Raw genomic sequence first — 607 nt, forward strand, 5'->3', positions numbered from 1 at the left:
ATACATACATACATACATACATACATACATACATACATACATATATATATATATATATATATATATATATATATTAAAGGAAGTTATAAATTCTTTATCGGAACGACTCTAACCTTTGTGGATATGGTTGAAAGGGGCTCTATCACCTCTGATGAAACTAGGAACCAATCTGCTTAAATTAATAAATAGCATTCATGCCTCAATCCAATTCACTATGAAAATGAATGAAAAGGAACTCCTCTTTATGGATATTCTGATATTCAAAGAAAATGAGACAGTTACAACTGACTTCTACTACAAGAACACAGACATACACCACTATTTAGATGTTAGATCTTGCCATCCTTCCCATAGAAAAAGTAACATACCATATAATATGGCAAAGCATATATGTTCAGTAGTCACAGATACCATTAGACGAGAGAAACGAGTAGCAGAACTTATATTCCTTCAGAAACAAAAATACCCCAACAAGGTAATTCAACATGCCGTACCAAAAGCAAAGAGAAACACTCAAGCTAGGTGTGAAAACAAAAATACAAATACAATTATTCCATTTGTAGCCACCCACAATCCTAGAAACCACGCCATCCTGCATTCAGTCAAA

This window comes from Octopus bimaculoides, chromosome 4 (assembly GCF_001194135.2).
Source record: "Octopus bimaculoides isolate UCB-OBI-ISO-001 chromosome 4, ASM119413v2, whole genome shotgun sequence".
Classification (NCBI taxonomy): domain Eukaryota; kingdom Metazoa; phylum Mollusca; class Cephalopoda; order Octopoda; family Octopodidae; genus Octopus; species Octopus bimaculoides.